The following is a 24,625-nucleotide window of genomic DNA, read 5'->3' as shown; positions in this document are numbered from 1 at the left end:
TATTCTGGTCCTATGTTTCCTACCTCATATTTGTCTGCAGAGTCTTTGTTAATTTTCTTAAGATGTCATAATATACTTCAAACTGCATAACTTAAGACAAGAGATTTATTCTTCACAGCTACTAAAGATTAAATGCACAAAGTCAAAATATTAGTAGGTCCGTGCTCCCTCCAAAGTGTGTGGGAAGGATAATTTCTCTATTAGATTCTTGTGGCTTCTGACATTTCTTGTTCTTGTGGCAACATAATTATAGCCAGTGCCTCTGTTTCCACTAGCTCATGTTTCCTCTGCACCACAGTCTGTGTGTCACAAATACTTCTTATAAGAGCCCAGTTCTAATGCAGTATACCTTTGTCCTAACTATCTCTATTTCCCAAGTTCCCTTTCCACATAGTGTCATATTCTGAGGTTCTGGGTAGACTAAATACTTTTCTACTCAAAGATTCCTATCATTCTGTAAGGCAAAGGACACTGTGGTTAGGACAAATCGGCAACCAACAGATTGGGAAAAGATCTTTACCAATCCTACAACAGATAGAGGCCTTATATCCAAAATATACAGAGAACTCAAGAAGTTAGACCGCAGGGAGACAAATAACCCTATTAAAAATGGGGTTCAGAGCTAAACAAAGAATTCACAGCTGAGGAATGCCGAATGGCTGAGAAACACCTAAAGAAATGTTCAACATCTTTAGTCATAAGGGAAATGCAAATCAAAACAACCCTGAGATTTCACCTCACACCAGTGAGAATGGCTAAGATCAAAAACTCAGGTGACAGCAGATGCTGGCGAGGATGCGGAGAAAGAGGAACACTCCTCCATTGTTGGTGGGATTGCAAACTGGCACAACCATTCTGGAAATCAGTCTGGAGGTTCCTCAGAAAATTGGACATTGAACTGCCTGAGGATCCAGCTATACCTCTCTTGGGCATATACCCAAAAGATGCCCCAACATATAAAAAAGACACGTGCTCCACTATGTTCATCGCAGCCTTATTTATAATAGCCAGAAGCTGGAAAGAACCTAGATGCCCTTCAACAGAGGAATGGATACAGAAAATGTGGTACATCTACACAATGGAATATTACTCAGCTATCAAAAACAACGGCTTTATGAAATTCGTTGGCAAATGGTTGGAACTGGAAAATATCATCCTGAGTGAGCTAACCCAATCACAGAAAGACATACGTGGTATGCACTCACTGATAAGTGGCTATTAGCCCAAATGCTTGAATTACCCTAGATGCCTAGAACAAATGAAACTCAAGACAGATGATCAAAATGTGAATGCTTCACTCCTTCTCTAAAAGGGGAACAAGAATACCCTTGGCAGGGAAGAGAGAGGCAAAGATTAAAACAGAGACTGAAGGAACATCCATTCAGAGCCTGCCCCACATGTGGCCCATACATATACAGCCACCCAATTAGACAAGATGGATGAAGCAAAGAAGTGCAGACCGACAGGAGCCGGATGTAGATTGCTCCTGAGAGACACAGCCAGAACACAGCAAATATAGAGGCGAATGCCAGCAGCAAACCACTGAACTGAGAATAAGACCCCCGTTGAAGGAATCAGAGAAAGAACTCGAAGAGCTTGAAGGGGCTCGAGACCCCATATGTTCAGCAATGCCAATCAACCAGAGCTTCCAGGGACTAAGCCACTACCTAAAGACTATACATGGACTGACCCTGGACTCTAACCTCATAGGTAGCAATGAATATCCTAGTAAGAGCACCAGTGGAAGGGGAAGCCCTGGGTCCTGCTAAGACTGAACCCCCAGTGAACTAGACTGTTGGGGGGAGGGCGGCAATGGGGGGAGGGTTGGGAGGGGAACACCCATAAGGAAGGGGAGGGGGGAGGGGGATGTTTGCCCGGAAACCAAAGAATTATTATTAAGTATTAAATAAATTTAAAAAATAAATAAAAAAAAGATTCCTATCATTCTATATTCTGTGTGAGACAATGACCTGTATTGAACACAGTGTGTATGGTATATGGTTATATGAGAACATAAGTTATTTTTATTGCTGTCCTCCTTGCTGTATTCTCATCATAGAAACACTTCCAGGACAGGCTATCCTAGTTTAACAAGCAATATAATTGAAGAATGTTCTTTTGTATAAAGATTATTAATTGAGGTTTTCTGTACTTATTACTATGAATTAATTATAATCTTCAAGTTTAGGGTCTCCTATCATGTCTTACATACTATAGGTAAGCTTTTACATACAGTAACTTCTATGATTTAGATCATGGTTTCAGTGCAAAGAGCTTGATTTTAAATATCATAGTAGAAAGAGGAGGTAAGACATTTAGAAGGAGAGACCTAATGGGAAGTTGTAGCATCATGACTTCCTTGGAAAGGGACCCAACCTCTGTTATTATGCTGTTTCCTCTCTTTACAAGTGGTCTCGTCCACACATCTATCAGCATTCTTATATATATTCTTGCTATGTGATATCCACCACAATGTAAAATAATTTAAAGGCCTTCATCAGAATCTAAGCAGATGGAGTCACCCAACATTAGACTTCTAAACTAAAGCTGTGAGGTGAATTAGCCTCTTTCTTTATAAATTATCTGGCCTAGAGGCCTGTGTTAGAGAAACACAAAACAGATTAAAGCAGTTTTTATCATCTTTGGACATACCAAAGTAGACACTAGCTCTTAAAATTGTATTCATGCGTACACACACACACACACACACACACACACACACACACACACACTATTGATTGTACAACATGCCATGTCATTCACCAGCTTAATAATGGAGATTACTCCAAGGCGGCCGGTTAGGGATCAGACCACCCACTCATCTCTGAATTCTTAACTCAGAAGGGCTCCTATCTATAGGAAATACAGGGGTGAAGTGTGGAGCAGAGACTGGGGAAAGGCCATCCAGGGACTGCCCCACCTGGCGATCCATCCCATATGCAAACACCAAACCCAGATGCCAAAAAATGCTTGCTGACTGGACCCTGTTATAATCGTCTCCTGAGAGGCTCTGCCAGAGCATGACAAATATGGAGTTGAAGGCTCACAACCAACCATTGGACTGAGCATGAGGACCCCAATGAATAAGTTAGAGAAAGGACTGAAGGAGTTAAAGAGGTTTGCAACTCCACAGACAAACAACAATATCAACCAACTAGACCCCCCAGAGATCCAAGGAACTAAGCCACCAACCCAAGAATATACATGTAGGGACCCTTGGCTCCAGCCCCATATGTAGCAGAGGGTGACATTGTCTGGCATCAAGGGGAGGTGAAATCTTTGGTCCTGTGAAGGCTGTATTTCTTCAGTTTAGAGGAATGCCAGGACAATGAGGTGTGAGTGGGTGGATGGGAGGGGTATACCCTCATAGAAGCAGGGTGAGGAGGGATGGGAGAGGGGGCTTCCAGAGAAGAAACTTGGAAAGGGGATAACATTTGAAATGTAAATACATAAAATAACCAATAAAAAATTACAAAAAAAGAGAAATTGCAAGTTACATTTCTTTGAGTATAGATTTCCACAACCTCCAGCAAAGCTTGCCCAAACCCATAACCATAGCATTCTTATGATAAAACAGCCTAAGGAAAAATGTTTCATTTGTGATATGTGCATGTGCCCTTGAGTTTCTGTTAAAGGCACAAATGAATTTAAAGAGACTTAAGACTACCACTTCTAAGATGGTCGAGCTCTACAAGTCAGTGAGAAAAATGAAACTTGATCTAAAGCACTGATGTTCAAGTTCCCAGGTGACCATGTTAAAATTTTCAGCACAGCTGTTAACATCATGGCCATTTATTAAAAAAAAACATACAAGTTTATTATGGACAATGAACAAGGCCAAGCATTGAAAATACAGCTGTGATGCTGGGAGGTTCGGGATGGCCATGGTATAGAGAGCCAACCACAACTAACACATCAGCTCTCCATAATCTAAACATTTTCTTACTAAAAAATGAAGCAACTTGGATATTCTATATTTGGAACCCATTGTTATAAAGCAATTAGTTTGGAAGGCATCAGAATAAAAGACACAAGAAAAGAATAATTACAGAAATTCTATCCATTCAAAGCAACTGTGCTTTGAGGAGATAATAAAGGATGCCTAGAAAAAAGGGGGAGTCATGAGTAAAACTCTGCCCTTTCCACCAGTTCACTGCCCTCTTATTTCAATAATAGTTCTCTCTATGATTATGATTCTCCTGTTGCGTGAGGCCTCTATAACCTTGACTTATTAATATTCCCCTAAGATAAACCACTATACCTAAAATGGAACTGTCAAAAATAAGCCACATTTGTTCCTTACCAATTTTAGCAAATGAGGTAAATGCCAGTAGAATTTTTAAAGATGTATTATGTTTGAAAAATATGATTCTTTTCATGTCTAAAGTTCCCATATAGCCAACCTAAGTATTTTATCACAAAGAACAAATATGTGAGCTAAAATGCTGAAGAAAAGGGTGGTCAAGAAATGTTTTCAAGGAATAAGAGGAAGTAGTAAGGAAAAAAACTGAGGAAAAAATTCTTCGTGTGAAAAGTGGCAAAAAAAAAAAAAAAGAACAGGGTGGAGCCAACAAAGGAAGAAAATAAAATAATACACACTTGAGAAGCAACACATGGATGATCTATGTGATCAATAAATAGCCATGGTTTCAGAGAATCTATCCCAGTCTGCAGAAGCTGATTTTGGAAAGTTGCTGCAAAAAGACAAAGTTCAATCACACCCATAACTGAAAAGAAAAACACAGAGGTAAGATACTTGACGTTTCTCTGAAAATGTTTACAATTTGAGTACATATACTTGTTTGGATCCAACAGGTTCTGATTTGAGGGCCTGAGATAAAGTGAAATAAGGAAGGGTCTTTGACCTTCTTGCTAGAGAGCTAATTCTCCTGAGGTAGTAGGGATACCTCTAAAATATCCTGAGCTCCACTCGACTTCCCACACTTTCCCTGAGCTGACACACTCTGTTCCACTGTCCCCTACTGAAACCTATACTATTTATGTTAAGAGCAAAACAAAAAGAAATAATTACTAGAATGAGAAGTGGAGAAGATCATGTTGCCTGCAGGGAAACAAGAGTGGGAGTTGTGTCCTTTACCATAGCCCACACACAGGATCCACCTCTCACTTTGCTAACCTGTCCACAAGATGCTGAGTTTTATATGTCAGCTGGACTGCTATAAGGGATGCTTGGATAGCTGGTAAATATTGATTCTAGGTTTGTCTGTGAGGATGCTCTCAAAGGAGATTACAATTTGAGTTGATAGACCGAATTAAAGAATACATCTTCATCAATCTAAATCCATATACTCTAATCCAGTGACCCCAAAACCAAGTCTTTGGAGTGAATTCCTTTGGTCTCCAACCTGAGCTTGGACGGTATTCTTCTTTTGATCTTGAAGGTTTACCCACAGAATGGGAGTTGTGTCTTTTGTTATACTTCCTCTTAGACATTCCAACTTGAACCAAATCATCCTTCCAGATTTCCCAATACTCTTTTTTTGCAAAAGGCAGTGCAGGGGATTCTGAACATGCATAGCTAGCTGGTTATCTCTAACTTTGTGTCAACAGATAGAAGAGAAACAGAATTTCCTAATCTTTATCTTTCTATGAAGAATATTGGCTAATACGCCCCACATTCCCCTCTATCAATATAAATTATTCTTTGTAGTTATCACATTATTTTGATTTGAAGGCTATTCAACAGCCAATTATCAGGAAGAAGTGATGTTATTTGACATTGTGGGAACGCTCAGACTCAATGGAAAGACTAAGAATAAGGAAAGAAAAACATTTTCTTTCAATGTATCTATTTGATACTTCAGAGTCTTTGATCTGAGTAGCTAAAATACCAATGGGTGCTTTTTGAGACATTACTGTGTTTCATCAAAATCCTGTTTGGCACCAAATATGTGTCTTCTAGGTTCCATGCTCTTGAATTTCTACAATAAAATAGATCTATAAGATTTACCATGAAACAATGAATCAGCCCATACAATACAACAGATAGCATAAATAAAAGTGGGATAGGTTACTGCATGAAATTTACAAAACATAAAGATGCAAAAGGAATAAAATGGTGCACTGCCTTGGTTCATTAGAATCTACACTGTAGAAGAAGATATTTAACATTATCTCTCATGTAAAGCCCTTGTAAAAATGTAAGGCACACTTGGGGGCTACTAAAATGACTTTGGTATGTAGCTACAAACTGACAATAGCTCATTAACAGCCAATATATCTAGCTTAATTGTGACAAAATAAAACACATTTTGGAAATAAAAAATGCATTTAAATTGTCAGCCAAGGGTTTAATTGTTTGAAAACGTTTACTGAAACAAGCAATACTAAAACTGGTATGGTCACTTATTATGCTAAAAAAAAGAAAAGACCTTGCTAAATTAACACATTGGGGAATTCAGATGTAGTACAACAATCACAAGATGTCATAGATTTGGCAGAAAAATGATTATAGGTTACTACCATCACACCGGTTATTCAATAACTCAGCCCACTTAGCCATTAGCAATAAACTAATTGGAAGAAAGTTGTAAAGAATTGTAAGATTGAAAGTTCCCCAAGGATAAAAATTGGTAGGCCATAAGTGAAGAGTTTTTAAGGCACTAGCCCAAAGACATTTCTAAAGTCCAAAATTAAACCCCAAAGAGAAAAACACATAGAAAACATACTTTTCAATCTAACTTTAAAAAAAAGTAAGAAAAACTGAAGGTAGTATGAAATAGCCCAATTTAAGAAGGCTAGAGGCCCAATGTAGTTAATAAAATATTTTAAAACAATCTCTCCCAAACAAAATTTATGATGTACATATAATAGCTTAGGTAATTACTTTATCAAGGAGTATATCTAAATGATATATTCATTATGTAAATGTTCTTCTTTTTTTTTTTTTTTCAGTTTTTTTTTTTTATTAACTTGAGTATTTCTTATATACATTTCGAGTGTTATTCCCTTTCCCGGTTTCCGGGCAAACATCCCCCTCCCCCCTCCCCTTCCTTATGGGTGTTCCCCTCCCAACCCTCCCCCCATTGCCGCCCTCCCCCCTTAGACTAGTTCACTGTGGGTTCAGTCTTAGCAGGACCCAGGGCTTCCCCTTCCACTGGTGCTCTTACTAGGATATTCATTGCTACCTATGGGGTCAGAGTCCTGGGTCAGTCCATGTATAGTCTTTAGGTAGTGGCTTAGTCCCTGGAAGCTCTGGTTGCTTGGCATTGTTGTACTTTTGGGGTCTCGAGCCCCTTCAAGCTCTTCCAGTTCTTTCTCTGATTCCTTCAATAGGGGACCTATTCTCAGTTCAGTGGTTTGCTGCTGGCATTCGCCTCTATATTTGCTGTGTTCTGGCTGTGTCTCTCAGGAGCAATCTACATCCGGCTCCTGTCGGTCTGCACTTCTTTGCTTTATCCATCTTGTCTAATTGGGTGGCTGTATATGTATGGGCCACATGTGGGGCAGGCTCTGAATGGGTGTTCCTTCAGTCTCTGTTTTAATCTTTGCCTCTCCCTTCCCTGCCAAGGGTATTCTTTTTCCTCATTTAAAGAAGGAGTGAAGCATTCACATTTTGATCATCCGTCTTGAGTTTCGTTTGTTCTAGGGATCTAGGGTAATTCAAGCATTTGGGCTAATAGCCACTTATCAATGAGTGCATACCATGTATGTCTTTCTGTGATTGGGTTAGCTCACTCAGGATGATATTTTCCAGTTCCAACCATTTGCCTACGAATTTCATAAACTCGTTGTTTTTGATAGCTGAGTAATATTCCATTGTGTAGATGTACCACATTTTCTGTATCCATTCCTCTGTTGAAGGGCATCTGGGTTCTTTCCATTTTCTGGCTATTATAAATAAGGCTGCGATGAACATAGTGGAGCACGTGTCTCTTTTATATGTTGAGGCATCTTTTGGGTATATGCCCAAGAGAGGTATAGCTGGATCCTCAGGCAGTTCAATGTCCAATTTTCTGAGGAACCTCCAGACTGATTTCCAGAATGGTTGTACCAGTCTGCAATCCCACCAACAATGGAGGAGTGTTCCTCTTTCTCCACATCCTCGCCAGCATCTGCTGTCACCTGAGTTTTTGATCTTAGCCAATCGCACTGGTGTGAGGTGAAATCTCAGGGTTGTTTTGATTTGCATTTCCCTTATGACTAAAGATGTTGAACATTTCTTTAGGTGTTTCTCAGCCATTCGGCATTCCTCAGCTGTGAATTCTTTGTTTAGCTCTGAACCCCATTTTTTAATAGGGTTATTTGTTTCCCTGCGGTCTAACTTCTTGAGTTCTTTGTATATTTTGGATATAAGGCCTCTATCTGTTGTAGGATTGGTAAAGATCTTTTCCCAATCTGTTGGTTGCCGTTTTGTCCTAACCACAGTGTCCTTTGCCTTACAGAAGCGTAAATGTTCTTCTTAATTTCAAAACTGACAAGCTGAACAATAGTTGATCCAACCTAAGCAATTGAATATCTACAACTTGGCCTGCACTGCTGTTATGTTTTAAATATGACATGGCCCCACTGATTGATGAGCTGACGCCCAGCGCTTCATCTGGTGAAATGTATTTTGAAGATTCTGCAACTGGTGGGCAGTAAATCACCAAAGGTTGTTCCTCCAGCATAGCTCATCTTTATTTCATTTTAATCCCTCTCCCTCTCTTTCACTCTCCCTCACCATCCCTCTCCCTGTCCCACCTCTCAATGTCTGCCATGGTAGGAGAATCACTTGTGTTTCCTAACTATCATGGATGAACAGTTTTTCTCCACCATCGTCAGCTTCACATAGATCCAGAATAAGCAAAACCAATATTTATAAACTTACATCTATTACAGCGAAAACTAAAATGAATATTACTTCTTCGAGGTATCTTTGTCAAGTATTTAGGCATGGGAACAGCAAATTATCTATCACAATAGCATATCCTAGGTCTGTCGAGTTTTGTTGGTGAGAGAACTATAAGCCCTGTGGGCTGAGTGTAAAAGTAGTCTGCACAAAGGAAGGCAATGGCCTTTGAGCATAGATGAAGAAGAATATCAGAGTTTCAGGACTGTTACAAAGGTTAAAAAAATGGGATAAGATAATGAAAAAGAGAAAGATGTGCAGAGAAGGCTCTCAAAACCTCTGCAGATGTTCCTTTATATGTAGCTCAATTGTAGCTTTCATACCTACCAGGCAAGATTTCCCGGGGCATGATGGATAACAAGTAGGTGCTATAGCTCAATGAGTACTCCAGAGACCATCCGCTGTGGAGATGTGTGCAATTCTGATTTCCCATAATGAGGTCTTCCTTGAACCCCACAAACATTTAGTTGAGTTTCCAGAACTCAGCTGTACAAAAATGTACCCAACCATAAGCCTCAACAGAAGAAAAAGTGTGAGCTACTAAATTAACTGGATACAAAAGCAAATTCACACATTGCTTAATACAACATAGCACATAGTTTTCCAGCATTGTAACCTCACAGTGTGCAAAATAGAATCGAAATTAGTACATATCCTAAGCAGGAAAGTATGACACATAATCCAACCAACTGGGCATGGTGGCACATGCCTATAAGCCCAGCACTTAGGAGGTAAAGACAGGAGGATCTCTGTAAGTTCAAGGTCAGCCTGGTCTACAAAGTGAGTTCCAGGGCAGCCAGGGCTCTACACAGAGAAACCCTATCTCAACAAACAAACAAACAAACAAACAAAACAATGAAAAGAAATCAATAACAGAGAAGAAATCCAACTGACGATGCCATGAATATTCTAATGAACAAATTAAAAAGCTTAGAAATATGTCCAAGGAATCAAAGAAAACTATAGACACTGAATGAATAATAGAACTAAGTAGAGGGGCAAAGACTGACAGAAAATAAAAGTGGCAACTTATACATCTCAGAATTCTTTAAAATTTTTGACTATATCACTTTAGTCACAGATTAGGTAATATAAAAGAAAAGACAGTAACAGAAGTTATTTAGAGAGAGCAAGAAGGATGGCTGGAAAGAAAGGGGAAACTACAAATAAAAAGCAGATCGTCAGTGACATGTGAGAAAATGACAAGAGACCTAAAATACATGTAATAACTAAGACTTCAGAGCTGTGACTGCATGGATTTTTCTGCAATGACATGAATTGGCTGAGCAATCATATGTCCTCAATCAGAGGTTCCAGGCAAAGCTCAGTCTAGCATTTATTTCATGTGTGTGATGACCTAGAGCCCTGGACCACTTAGACTTCTGACTGAAGAACTGTAAGCTAGCTGTGAGTTACCAAAACAAATGCATTTATAGAAACATGAAATTGAAACAGAAATCTAACAAATAATATACTTTGTTAGAGATGAATACAGCACTATTTAAAGGAAATAAATCTTATTAATAACAATACATGTTTAGTAAAACCTACAGCAATATCAAATACACAGAGAGACAGAGAAAGAGACAGAGACAGAGAAACAGAGACAAAGAAACAGATATATATATATATATATATATATATATATATATATATGTATACATATACAGAGAGACATGATTATATAGCTTACAATTCAAATTAATAAATCTAAAAATAGTCTTTGACCCCTTCAAGAAGGGAGCCACATTTAGGAAATGAATAAACACACAGACGGACAGTCAAGTACAGAAGTTAAGCAATACACTGATGGTTTTAAATCCAAAACTACCTACATGAGGATGTATGTTGTACCACATGCAAGGTAATCAAAAGATAACCAAAAAGGAAATCACTACTTAGGGAAAAAACATACATCTTGTTTTTTATAAGACAAAAGATAGATTCTGCACACAGCCCTATTTGAATATTTTTTGTCCCTTCGTGTTCCACACAGTGGGAAGAATGTGTGCATATCTGCACAAGTTGCAAATCTAATTATAATGTACAAGGTCAAATAGCAGCACAGAAATAGAAACTGAGATTTGAAGAAAGTGCTTATATTTTCAACCAGGGCACAGACCACGGGATGAGGCCACCGATTTAGCAGAATCAGCGGGAGTTTTATAAACCCCACATTGTTCATATTTGACCACATGTAAGACAAGCTTTCAGAACATCACAATTTCTAATAAAGAGTATGCCAAGAGGAAGGACAAAGAAAAAAGGTATAGCAAATGTTGTTTGGGATGAAAGTCAGTATCTCTAGAGACTGAAATAAAGAGGTATATTTGTTACCTTTAGGATGCTGCTCATTTACTGTGCACTGATATTGGCAATGTTCTGCTTTATTCCAGATGCCTGCATGAAACATTTTAATTATTTATGCTATTATCCAAGTCTCTAACACTAACCATGACAAATGCTATGACAGGTCACATCTCCATATTTCAGATAAAACAACTAGAGAGACCATTCTTCATCCATGCTCACTGTCACTCTATCTGCAACAGCCAGGAAATGCAAACAGCCTAAATGTCCTTCGCCTGATGCGTGAGAAGTGAAAAGTGATTTATATGCAAAGGAGACAATTCTTCACCTGTAAAGGAAAGTGGAAATCTACAATTTAAAGGTAAATGGATGAAGATGGAAATAATCATACTGAGTATGGTACAGGGCACAAACTGCACCTGAGGTAAAGGGCTCTCTGCCTTTTTCCCTGGAGCCTCTCACAGCTCCCAAGGCGTTGTTTACTATGTGCCATTCTTTTGAGTGTGTTCTAGAGATGGTTGTGATGATCATGGTGGTGGTGGTGGTGGTGGTGGTACTTGATACCGGACCACACTGATTAGGGTAAGCATGCTGGCCAGTGAGTCCCAGACGTTTTCCTTTCTATATCTCCCCAGAGCCAGAATTACAAGTACTGGCCACTATGTCCTGCCTTTTTTTTTTTACAAGTGCTGGTTTGAACTCAGATCCTCATGTTTGTGTGGCGAATATATGACATATTGCACTATCTCCCTAGCCCCTGGGGTTAACTTTATTAAAACCTGAAATCCTCACTGTCATCATTTCATATAACCTCGTTATTACATAGACCAAACTGAAGGGTTTTATGCAAACTTTTATACCAAACTTTTGGGGTTTATGCAAACTTGTGTGCCTAGGACTAAGTTAAACTGACCTTCGTGTTAGCAACTAAGTCTTGGTATTTAACAAAAAGAAAGAAGAAGGTAGGAGAGGAAATACAGAGTAGGAGGAGAAAGAGGAAAAAGGAGAGGAGAAGTGATTACATGTAAACTTCAATCCAAATATAATACAAGTACAACTTCTTTTGAATTAATCATTCTAAAAGCATCCTATTCTCTAAAAATATCCTGTTGAGGAAATGAACACAGTCCATAACCACTCTGTACATAATTCACACTAATTAAACATATGACTTACGGATGTGAACCCGTGACATCAAATCATAAATGATGAAGTTTAAAATTACATTAACGTTTTCTTGTAAGTAAAAATGAAAGGAGGGTTCTGTGGCATTTACATAACACATCAAACACAAGCTAAAATCTGTGGTCACTTTAAATATTTAGCTAATAGCTTAGCTTTTAAGAGGCTATTTACTTGGCATACAAAAACACCAACAGGCTCTATTTGGTTAGAAACACTAATATACACCATAGTATAATGTGTATGTCAACTATGTGACACCAAGAGCTGTGTGATATGCCAAGATGAAGATAAATAAATAAGGGATGTTTCTCTTCATTACTTTAATACAGAATGACAAACAGCCTATGTCAGGAAATTCAAGGATTTTCCCAGGTGCTCTGATAAGGGGAAGTGAGGGAAAACGAATTCATAGCACAGGAGCCGAGGCCTGAAATATAATTGTACCTTTGTAAACAAAGGAGATTCAATGACAAATGCAGCTTCTACTTGTTCTATAAGGGAGTTCTTCACGTCTTTCTTGAAGTCCTCCAGCATCATGATCAAATATGATTTTGAAATTAGATCTTGCTTTTCTGGTGTGTTTGGATATTCCGTGTTTGCTTTGGTGGGAGAATTGGGCTCCGATGATGCCTTGTAATCTTGGTTTCTGTTGCTTGGGTTCCTGCACTTGTCTCTCGCTATCAGGTTATCTCTAGTGTTACTTTGTTCTGCTATTTCTGACAGTGGCTAGACTGTCCTATAAGCCTGTGTTTCAGGAGTGCTGTAGACCTGTTTTCCTGTTTTCTTTCAGCCAGTTATGGGGACAGAGTGTTCTGCTTTCGGGCGTGTATTTTTTCCTATCTACAGGTCTTCAGCTGTTCCTGTGGGCCTGTGTCTTGAGTTCATCAGGCAGGTCGAATGCAGCAGAAAAGTTTGTCTTACCTGTGGTCCCGAGACTCAAGTTTGCTCGTGGGGTAGAGCCTACGAGCTCTCCGAATACCTTCTATGAAGACACAATTACTCTTATACCTAAACCACACAAAGACCCAACAAACAAAGAGAACTTCAGACCAATTTCCCTTATGATTATCGATGCAAAAATACTCAATAAAATTCTGGCAAACCGAATCCAAGAGCACATCAAAACAATCATCCACCATGATCAAGTAGGCTGCATCCCAGGCATGCAGGGATGTTTTAATATACAGAAAAACATCAACGTGATCCATTATATAAACAAACTGAAAGAACAAAACCACACGATCATTTCATTAGATGCTGAGAAAGCATTTGACAAAATTCAACATCCCTTCATGATAAAAGTCCTGGAAAGAATAGGAATTCAAGGCCCATACCTAAATATAGTAAAAGCCATATACAGCAAACCAGTAGCTGACAAAAAAACTAAAAGGAGAGAAACTTGAAACAATCCCACTAAAATCAGGGACTAGACAAGGCTGCCCACTCTCTCCCTACTTATTCAATATAGTTCTTGAAGTTCTAGCCAGAGCAATCAGACAACAAAAGGAGGTCAAGGGGATATAGATCGGAAAAGAAGAAGTCAAAATATCACTATTTGCAGATGATATGATAGTATATTTAAGTGATCCCAAAATTCCACCAGAGAACTACTAAAGCTGATAAACAAATTCAGCAAAGTGGCTGGGTATAAAATTAACTCAAATAAATCGGTAGCCTTCCACTACACAAAAGAGAAACAAGCCGAGAAAGAAATTAGGGAAACGACACCCTTCATAATAGACCCAAATAAAATAAAGTACCTCGGTGTGACTTTAACCAAGCAAGTAAAAGATTTGTACAATAAGAACATCAAGACTCTGAAGAAAGAAATTGAAGAAGACCTCAGAAGATGGAAAGATCTCCCATGCTCATGGATTGGCAGGATTAATATAGTAAAAATGGCCATTCTACCAAAAGCGATCTACAGATTCAATGCAATCCCCATCAAAATACCAATCCAATTCTTCAAAGAGTTAGACAGAACAATTTGCAAATTCATCTGGAATAACAAAAAACCCAGGATAGCTAAAACTCTCCTCAATAATAAAAGGACTTCAGGGGGAATCAATATCCCTGAACTCAAGCAGTATTACAGAGCAATAGTGATTAAAAAAAATGCATGGTATTGGTACAGAGACAGACAGATAGACCAATGGAACAGAATTGAAGACCCAGAAATGAACCCACACACCTATGGGCACTTGATTTTTGACAAAGGAGCCAAAACTATCAAATGGAAAAAAGATAGCATTTTCAGCAAATGGTGCTGGTTCAACTGGAGGTCAGCATGTAGAAGAATGCAGATCGATCTATTCTTATCACCCTGTACAAAGCTTAAGTCCAAGTGGGTCAAGGACCTCCACATCAAACCAGACACACTCAAACTAATAGAAGAAAAACTAGGGAAGCATCTGGAACACATGGGCACTGGAAAAAAATTTCCTGAACAAAACACCAATGGCTTATGCTCTAAGATCAAGAATGGACAAATGGGATCTCATAAAACTGCAAAACTTCTGTAAGGCAAAGGACACTGAGGTTAGGACAAAATGGCAACCAACAGATTGGGAAAAGATCTTTACCAATCCTACAACAGATAGAGGCCTTATATCCAAAATATACAAAGAACTCAAGAAGTTAGACCGCAGGGAGACAAATAACCCTATTAAAAATGGAGTTCAGAGCTAAAGAAAGAATTCACAGCTGAGGAATGCCAAATGGCTGAGAAACACCTAAAGAAATGTTCAACATCTTTAGTCATAAGGGAAATGCAAATCAAAACAACCCTGAGATTTCACCTCACACCAGTGAGAATGGCTAAGATCAAAAACTCAGGTGACAGCAGATGCTGGGGAGGATGCGGGGAAAGAGGAACACTCCTCCATTGTTGGTGGGATTGCAGACTGGTAAAACCATTCTGGAAATCAGTCTGGAGGTTCCTCAGAAAATTGGACATTGAACTGCCTGAGGATCCAGCTATACCTCTCTTGGGCATATACCCAAAAGATGCCCCAACATATAAAAAAGACACGTGCTCCACTATGTTCATTGCAGCCTTATTTATAATAGCCAGAAGCTGGAAAGAACCCAGATGCCCTTCAACAGAGGAATGGATACAGAAAATGTGGTACATCTATACAATGGAATATTACTCAGCTATCAAAAACAATGACTTTATGAAATTCATAGGCAAATGGTTGGAACTGGAAAATATCATCCTGAGTGAGGTAACCCAATCACAGAAAAACACACATGGTATGCACTCATTGATAAGTGGCTATTAGCCCAAATGCTTGAATTACCCTAGATGCCTAGAACAAATGAAACTCAAGACGGATGATCAAAATGTGAATACTTCACTCCTTCTTTAAAAGGCGAACAAGAATACCCTTGGCAGGGAAGGGAGAGGCAAAGATTAAAACAGAGACTGAAGGAACACCCATTCAGAGCCTGCCCCACATGTGGCCCATACATATACAGCCACCCAATCAGACAAGATGGATGAAGCAAAGAAGTGCAGGCCGACAGGAGCTGGATGTAGATCGCTCCAGAGACACAGCCAGAATACAGCAAATTCAAAGGCGAATGCCAGCAGCAAACCACTGAACTGAGAATGGGACCCCCGTTGAAGGAATCAGAGAAAGAACTCGAAGAGCTTGAAAGAGCTCGAGACCCCTTATGAACAACAATGCCAAGCAGCCAGAGCTTCCAGGGACTAAGTCACTACCTAAGGACTATACATGGACTGACCCAGGACTCTGACCTCATAGGTAGCAATGAATATCCTAGTAAGAGCACCAGTGGAAGGGGAAGCCCTTGGTCCTGCTAAGACTGAACTCCCAGTGAACGTGATTGTTGGGGGGAGGGCGGCAATGGGGGGAGGATGGGGAGGGGAACACTTATAAGGAAGGGGAGGGGGAGGGATGAGGGAAATGTTTGCCCGGAAACCGGGAAAGGGAATAACACTCGAAATGTAAATAAGAAACACTCAAGTTAATAAAAATAAAAAAAAAAAAAGAATTAGGTCTTCCTGGTTGCTGCCGCTGCAGAGAGCCCCTGGGCAGCACCCCACTAGCGAACCTGAGCCTCGGGACCACAGGTAAGACCAAATTTTCTGCTGCAAGAAAGCTGCCTGGTGAGCTTGGGACACACAGAAGCAGAATTTCTCTAGGACCGGCACGTTCTGTGTTTACCGGAAGTCCCACACCCGCGGATCCCAGCCTGCAGCAGCTCTCTGCTCCCAGACCCGGTGAGAGAGAGACCCAACCGCCTGGTCAGGTGGGCACTCCTGAGGCTACAGAGCGGAAGAGACCACCAACACTGCTCACCCCTGCCCACATCCCTGGCCCAAGAGGAAATTGTATAAGGCCTCTGGGCTCCCGTGGGGGAGGGCCCAGGAGCAGCAGGACACCTGCCTGAGACACCGCCAGAACCTGAAAGAAACAGACCAGATAAACAGTTCTCTGCACCCAAATCCTGTGGGAGGGAGAGCTAAACCTTCAGAGAGGCAGACAAGCCTGGGAAACCAGAAGAGACAGCTCCCTGCACACACATCTCGGACGCCAGAGGAAAAAGCCAAAGACCATCTGGAACCCTGGTGCACTGAAGCTCCCAGAAGGGGCGGCACAGGTCTTCCTGGATGCTGCCGCTGCAGAGAGCCCCTGGGCAGCACCCCACGAGCGAACTTGAGCCTCGGGACCACAGGTAAGACCAAATTTTCTGCTGCAAGAAAGCTGCCTGGTGAACTCAAGACACAGGCCCACAGGAACAGCTGAAGACCTGTAGAGAGGAAAAACTACACGCCCGAAAGCAGAACACTCTGTCCCCATAACTGACTGAAAGAGAGGAAAACAGGTCTACAGCACTCCTGACACACAGGCTTATAGGACAGTCTAGCCACTGTCAGAAATAGCAGAACAAAGTAACACTAGAGATAATCTGATGGCGAGAGGCAAGCGCAGGAACCCAAGCAACAGAAACCAAGACTACATGCCATCATCGGAGCCCAATTCTCCCACCAAAACAAACATGGAATATCCAAACACACCAGAAAAGCAAGATCTAGTTTCAAAATCATATTTGATCATGATGCTGGAGGACTTCAAGAAAGACATGAACACACTTAGGGAAGCACAGGAAAACATTAATAAACAAGTAAAAGCCTACAGAGAGGAATCGCAAAAATCCCTGAAAGAATTCCAGGAAAACACAATCAAACAGTTGAAGGAATTAAAAATGGAAATAGAAGCAATCAAGAAAGAACACATGGAAACAACCCTGGATATAGAAAACCAAAAGAAGAGACAAGGAGCTGTAGATACAAGCTTCACCAACAGAATACAAGAGATGGAAGAGAGAATCTCAGGAGCAGAAGATTCCATAGAAATCATTGACTCAACTGTCAAAGATAATGTAAAGCGGAAAAAGCTACTGGTCCAAAACATACAGGAAATCCAGGACTCAATGAGAAGATCAAACCTAAGGATAATAGGTATAGAAGAGAGTGAAGACTCCCAGCTCAAAGGACCAGTAAATATCTTCAACAAAATCATAGAAGAAAACTTCCCTAACCTAAAAAAAGAGATACCCATAGACATACAAGAAGCCTACAGAACTCCAAATAGATTGGACCAGAAAAGAAACACCTCCCGTCACATAATTGTCAAAACACAAAACGCACAAAATAAAGAAAGAATATTAAAAGCAGTAAGGGAAAAAGGTCAAGTAACATATAAAGGGAGACCTATCAGAATCACACCAGACTTCTCGCCAGAAACTATGAAGGCCAGAAGATCCTGGACTGATGTCATACAGACCCTAAGAGAACACAAATGCCAGCCCAGGTTACTGTATCCAGCAAAACTCTCAATTAACATTGATGGAGAAACCAAGATATTCCATGACAAAACCAAATTTACATAATATCTTTCTACAAATCCAGCACTACAAAGGATAATAAATGGTAAAGCCCAACATAAGGAGGCAAGCTATACCCTAGAAGAAGCAAGAAACTAATCGTCTTGGCAACAAAACAAAGAGAATGAAAGCACACAAACATAACCTCACATCCAAATATGAATATAAAGGGAAACAATAATCACTATTCCTTAATATCTCTCAATATCAATGGCCTCAACTCCCCAATAAAAAGACATAGATTAACAAACTGGATACGCAACGAGGACCCTGCATTCTGCTGCCTACAGGAAACACACCTCAGAGACAAAGACAGACACTACCTCAGAGTGAAAGGCTGGAAAACAACTTTCCAAGCAAATGGTCAGAAGAAGCAAGCTGGAGTAGCCATTCTAATATCAAATAAAATCATTTCCAACTAAAAGTCATCAAAAAAGATAAGGAAGGACACTTCATATTCATCAAAGGAAAAATCCACCAAGATGAACTCTCAATCCTAAATATCTATGCCCCAAATACAAGGGCACCTACATACGTAAAAGAAACCTTACTAAAGCTCAAAACACACATTGCACCTCACACAATAATAGTGGGAGATTTCAACACCCCACTCTCATCAATGGACAGATCATGGAAACAGAAATTAAACAGTGATGTCGACAGACTAAGAGAAATCATGAGCCAAATGGACTTAACGGATATTTATAGAACATTCTATCCTAAAGCAAAAGGATATACCTTCTTCTCAGCTCCTCATGGTACTTTCTCCAAAATTGACCATATAATTGGTCAAAAAACGGGCCTCAACAGGTACAGAAAGATAGAAATAATCCCATGCGTGCTATCGGACCACCACGGCCTAAAACTGGTCTTCAATAACAATAAGGGAAGAATGCCCACATATACGTGGAAATTGAACAATGCTCTACTCAATGATAACCTGGTCAAGGAAGAAATAAAGAATGAAATTAAAGACTTTTTAGAATTTAATGAAAATGAAGATACAACATACTCAAACTTATGGGACACAATGAAAGCTGTGCTAAGAGGAAAACTCATAGCGCTGAGTGCCTGCAGAAAGAAACAGGAAAGAGCATATGTCAGCAGCTTGACAGCACACCTAAAAGCTCTAGAACAAAAAGAAGGAAATACACCCAGGAGGAGTAGAAGGCAGGAAATAATCAAACTCAGAGCTGAAATCAACCAAGTAGAAACAAAAAGGACCATAGAAAGAATCAACAGAACCAAAAGTTGGTTCTTTGAGAAAATCAACAAGATAGATAAACCCTTAGCCAGACTAACGAGAGGACACAGAGAGTGCGTCCAAATTGACAAAATCAGAAATGAAAAGGGAGACATAACTACAGATTCAGAGGAAATTCAAAAAATCATTAGATCTTACTATAAAAACCTATATTCAACAAAATTTGAAAATCTTCAGGAAATGGACAATTTCCTAGACAGATACCAGGTATCGAAGTTAAATCAGGAACAGATAAACCAGTTAAACAACCCCATAACTCCTAAGGAAATAGAAGCAGTCATTAAAGGTCTCCCAACCAAAAAGAGCCCAGGTCCAGACGGGTTTAGTGCAGAATTCTATCAAACCTTCATAGAAGACCTCGTACCAATATTATCCAAACTATTCCACAAAATTGAAACAGATGGAGCCCTACCGAATTCCTTCTACGAAGCCACAATTACTCTAATACCTAAACCACACAAAGACACAACAAAGAAAGAGAACTTCAGACCAATTTCCCTTATGAATATCGACGCAAAAATACTCAATAAAATTCTGGCAAACCGAATTCAAGAGCACATCAAAACAATCATCCACCATGATCAAGTAGGCTTCATCCCAGGCATGCAGGGATGGTTTAATATACGGAAAACCATCAACGTGATCCATTATATAAACAAACTGAAAGAACAGAACCACATGATCATTTCATTAGATGCTGAGAAAGCATTTGACAAAATCCAACACCTCTTCATGATAAAAGTCCTGGAAAGAATAGGAATTCAAGGCCCATACCTAAACATAGTAAAAGCCATATACAGCAAACCAGTTGCTAACATTAAACTAAATGGAGAGAAACTTGAAGCAATCCCACTAAAATCAGGGACTAGACAAGGCTGCCCACTCTCTCCCTACTTATTCAATATAGTTCTTGAAGTTCTAGCCAGAGCAATCAGGCAAAAAAGGAGATCAAAGGGATACAGATCGGAAAAGAAGAGGTCAAAATATCACTATTTGCAGATGACATGATAGTATATTTAAGTGATCCCAAAAGTTCCACCAGAGAACTTCCTAAGCTGATAAACAACTTCAGCAAAGTGGCTGGGTATAAAATTAACTCAAATAAATCAGTTGCCTTCCTCTATACAAAAGAGAAACAAGCCGAGAAAGAAATTAGGGAAATGACACCCTTCATAATAGACCCAAATAATATAAAGTACCTCGGAGTGACTTTAACAAAGCAAGTAAAAGATTTGTACAATAAGAACTTCAAGACACTGAAGAAGGAAATTGAAGAAGACCTCAGAAGATGGAAAGATCTCCCATGCTCATGGATTGGCAGGATTAATATAGTAAAAATGGCTATTTTACCAAAAGCAATCTACAGATTCAATGCAATCCCCATCAAAATACCAATCCAATTCTTCAAAGAGTTAGACAGAACAATTTGCAAATTCATCTGGAATAACAAAAAACCCAGGATAGCTAAAGCTATCCTCAACAATAAAAGGACTTCAGGGGGAATCACTATCCCTGAACTCAAGCAGTATTACAGAGCAATAGTGATAAAAACTGCATGGTATTGGTACAGAGACAGACAGATAGACCAATGGAATAGAATTGAAGACCCAGAAATGAACCCACACACCTATGGTCACTTGATTTTTGACAAAGGAGCCAAAACCATCCAATGGAAAAAAGATAGCATTTTCAGCAAATCGTGCTGGTTCAACTGGAGGGCAACATGTAGAAGAATGCAGATCGATCCATGCTTATCACCCTGTACAAAGCTTAAGTCCAAGTGGATCAAGGACCTCCACATCAAACCAGACACACTCAAACTAATAGAAGAAAAACTAGGGAAACATCTGGAACACATGGGCACTGGAAAAAATTTCCTGAACAAAACACCAATGGCTTATGCTCTAAGATCAAGAATGGACAAATGGGATCTCATAAAACTGCAAAGCTTCTGTAAGGCAAAGGACACTGTGGTTAGGACAAAACGGCAACCAACAGATTGGGAAAAGATCTTTACCAATCCTACAACAGATAGAGGCCTTATATCCAAAATATACAAAGAACTCAAGAAGTTAGACCGCAGGGAAACAAATAACCCTATTAAAAAATGGGGTTCAGAGCTAAACAAAGAATTCACAGCTGAGGAATGCCGAATGGCTGAGAAACACCTAAAGAAATGTTCAACATCTTTAGTCATAAGGGAAATGCAAATCAAAACAACCCTGATATTTCACCTCACACCAGTGCGATTGGCTAAGATCAAAAACTCAGGTGACAGCAGATGCTGGCGAGGATGTGGAGAAAGAGGAACACTCCTCCATTGTTGGTGGGATTGCAGACTGGTAAAACCATTCTGGAAATCAGTCTGGAGGTTCCTCAGAAAATTGGACATTGAACTGCCTGAGGATCCAGCTATACCTCTCTTGGGCGTATACCCAAAAGATGCCTCAACATATAAAAGAGACACGTGCTCCACTATGTTCATCGCAGCCTTATTTATAATAGCCAGAAAATGGAAAGAACCCAGATGCCCTTCAACAGAGGAATGGATACAGAAAATGTGGTACATCTACACCTTGGAATATTACTCAGCTATCAAAAACAACGAGTTTATGAAATTCGTAGGCAAATGGTTGGAACTGGAAAATATCATCCTGAGTGAGCTAACCCAAACACAGAAAGACATACATGGTATGCACTCATTGATAAGTGGCTATTAGCCCAAATGCTTGAATTACCCTAGATCCCTAGAACAAATGAAACTCAAGACGGATGATCAAAATGTGAATGCTTCACTCCTTCTTTAAATGAGGAAAAAGAATAGCCTTGGCAGGGAAGGGAGAGGCAAAGATTAAAACAGAGACTGAAGGAACACCCATTCAGAGCCTGCCCCACATGTGGCCCATACATATACAGCCACCCAATTAGACAAGATGGATGAAGCAAAGAAGTGCAGACCGACAGGAGCCGGATGTAGATCGCTCCTGAGAGACACAGCCAGAATACAGCAAATACAGAGGCGAATGCCAGCAGCAAACCACTGAACTGAGAATAGGTCCTCTATTGAAGGAATCAGAGAAAGAACTGGAAGAGCTTGAAGGGGCTCGAGACCCCAAAAGTACAACAATGCCAAGCAACCAGAGCTTCCAGGGACTAAGCCACTACCTAAAGACTATACATGGACTGACCCTGGACTCTGACCCCATAGGTAGCAACGAATATCCTAGTAAGAGCACCAGTGGAAGGGGAAGCCCTGGGTCCTGCTAAGACTGAACCCCCAGTGAACTAGTCCATGGGGGGAGGGCGGCAATGGGGGGAGGGTTGGGAGGGGAACACCCATAAGGAAGGGGAGGGGGGAGGGGGATGTTTGCCCGGGAACCGGGAAAGGGAATAATACTCGAAATGTATATAAGAAATACTCAAGTTAAAAAAAAAGAATTAGAAAGTCAAAATTATTCTCTGCTACATATTGGGGAACCAGGGCCACTCTGGGATATGGGAAATTATGTCAAAGAAAAAAGGGAATAAGACAGAGGATGGGGAGGAGGAGGAAGAGGAAAAATGCCCTGCTATTATAAAATATATTATTTGTATGATATCCTAAAGTACTAATTTTGAAAAGAAAGATATTTTGCCTAGTATCAATTTCAATGAACTGCTCTATGCCCTCCATGTTCCTTCCTAGATACTAAATAACATACTTTAAGTCTACATTCAATAGTTTCTGTTATAATTCATTCAGTGTGACATCATTGTGATCTACAAACTGCATTTTACCAGAAGACTAAAATTTCAAGATAGAACTTTAGAAAACCCAAACATTTAAAAATGCATTTATATAGTTTATAGCAAAACTATAAAAATACAGATATTACTGGACTTTATTGTAGGACTACTTAAATTAGCAAACGCACATAGCCTAAAATTGTAGAACATTTTCCTCTCAGTTATTATCCACTGGTAAATGGATAATGAGACCAAGAACGCCTCAATTGTAGCACCCTCCCTCCAGCACTTCTCTTCCCCATGGGTAACTCTGATAAACTGCTTCACACTCTGTATTGTCTCTATTTATACATTTGTTTTAAGGATGTTTTGCCAGTTCCAGAAAGCCCAGCATCAGGCATAGGGGATAAATGTAATGGGACTGAGAGAAGCAGGGGAATTATAAATAGCTTTTCCAACTTGGCCACAGCTGGGATTGGAGTGACTCCTGGATGGATGTTTACCTCTGTGATGTTCCTGAGATATGTATTTCCTTCTTTTTCTTCTTTTGTCTCTTTCATAGGAAGCTCTGTGGACTATGGAGAGAGGAAATGAGGCCAAAGCATCCTGTCAGGGCAAGAGGAAAAACTCTGAGGAAAGAGAACAGGTGAGGAAGAATAATGAAAGCAAGACACTACAAGGAACACAGCCATCAGATTCCAGACACTGTTCTACTGGAGTTCACTGGATCTAATGTATATAGTAAGTACACTTCTTAATAGAGGTTTTCCACTTGGAAATACTACTATAAAGACTTTAAAAACAGTTCTCAGGAACCTGAACCCCCATTTCCCTGCCTCATCCCCTCTTGTACCCTGTGCCCTCCCTCTATCTTCTTCCTATGATTATTTTATTCCCTCTTGTAAGTGAGATTTAAGCATCCTACTTGAGCCTTCCTCCTTGATTAGCTTCTTTGAGTCTTGGAAATATACCATGTATATCCTGAACTGTATGGATAATATCCATTTATAAGTGCATACACACCATACATGTCCTTCTAGGTCTGGGTTACCTCACTCAGGATATTGTCTTGTTGCATCCATTTGACTACAAATTTCAAAATGTCTTTATTTTTAATAGCTTAATAATATTTCACTGTGTAAATGAATGACATTTTCTATACCCATTCTTTGGTTGATGGTCATCTGAGTTATTTCCAGTTTCTGGCTATTACAAATAAATCTGCTATGAATATAGTGGAGTAAGTGCCCTTGTCATATGGTGGAGCATCTTTTGGATATATGCCCAGGAACAGTATAGCTGGGTCTTCAGGTAGAACTATTCCCAATTTTCTGAGAAACTGCAAGATTTATATCCAGAGTGCTTGTACAAGT

At 39.8% G+C, this 24,625-nt stretch overlaps 1 long non-coding RNA gene across 1 annotated transcript in view; it reads right to left on the bottom strand.

Moving 5' to 3' along the window:
• Window positions 1–23,881, bottom strand: part of LOC148005693 (uncharacterized) — an 89,950-nt gene extending 66,069 nt beyond the window's left edge. The window contains exon 1 of the long non-coding RNA XR_015620161.1: window positions 23,756–23,881. This is a non-coding gene — a long non-coding RNA (uncharacterized LOC148005693). The remainder of the gene's footprint in view (window positions 1–23,755) is intronic.
• Window positions 23,882–24,625: the final 744 nt, after the last annotated feature.

This window comes from Rattus norvegicus, chromosome 5 (assembly GCF_021556685.1).
Source record: "Rattus norvegicus strain SHRSP/BbbUtx chromosome 5, alternate assembly SHRSP_T2T, whole genome shotgun sequence".
Taxonomy (NCBI): Eukaryota; Metazoa; Chordata; class Mammalia; order Rodentia; family Muridae; genus Rattus; species Rattus norvegicus.
Note: the sequence above shows the minus strand (reverse complement) of the source record. Positions and strands in the feature narration are given on the sequence as shown.